At 38.7% G+C, this 771-nt stretch overlaps 1 pseudogene; it reads left to right on the top strand.

Moving 5' to 3' along the window:
• The first annotated feature begins 409 nt into the window (after positions 1 to 409).
• On the top strand, positions 410 to 466 carry LOC139552922 (U2 spliceosomal RNA; annotated as a pseudogene).
• Positions 467 to 771: the final 305 nt, after the last annotated feature.

The raw sequence follows: 771 nt of genomic DNA, 5'->3' as shown, positions 1-771 counted from the left end.
AGACTTATTATTTTTTTTCACTGTATTATTGACTATATGTTTGTTTTACTCCATGTGTAACTATGTGTTGTTGTATGTGTCGAACTGCTTTGCTTTATCTTGGCCAGGTCGCAATTGTAAATGAGAACGTGTTCTCAATTTGCCTACCTGGTTAAATAAAGGTTAAATAAAAAATAAATAAAAAAATGATTATGAATGGCAAGGATATGAGATCAACTTTATTCAGTCAGTTCGAAACCTTTCATAAACTAGTCAAACTTGCTGTTAAAAAATCAAAGCACAGTAAAATAACCTATTTGCCACATCCGTGGCTGCATTTGAAACATGCCAGCGTCCAGCATTACCTTAAGAATTTCTATTGGCCCGGACATGGTGTAGTTCTTAAATGCATTGGGGTCATGCATGTTGGCATGTGTAGTATCTGTTCTTATTAGTTTTATATCTGATACGTCCCCTATCTGGGGACCATATGTTACAGAGAGCTCCCGAGTGGCACAGCGGTCTAACACGGAACCCAAACCGGCTGCGTGCGTGCGCTATCGTGCATCAATTTATTTTGCCCCCCCCCACACCAAACGCGATCACGACATGCAGGTTAAAATATCAAAACAAACTCTGAACCAATTACATTAATTTGGGGACAGGTCAAAGCATTAAACATGTATGGCAATTTAGCTAGTTAGCTTGCACCTGCTAGCTAACGTTAATTTGTCCTATTTAGCTAGCTTGCTGTTGCTAGCTAATTTGTCCTGGGATATAAACATTGAGTTA

Source organism: Salvelinus alpinus, chromosome 24 (genome assembly GCF_045679555.1).
Source record: "Salvelinus alpinus chromosome 24, SLU_Salpinus.1, whole genome shotgun sequence".
NCBI classification, from domain to species: Eukaryota; Metazoa; Chordata; class Actinopteri; order Salmoniformes; family Salmonidae; genus Salvelinus; species Salvelinus alpinus.
The sequence above is the reverse complement of the archived record's forward strand: the minus strand, read 5'-3'. Positions and strand labels throughout refer to the sequence as shown.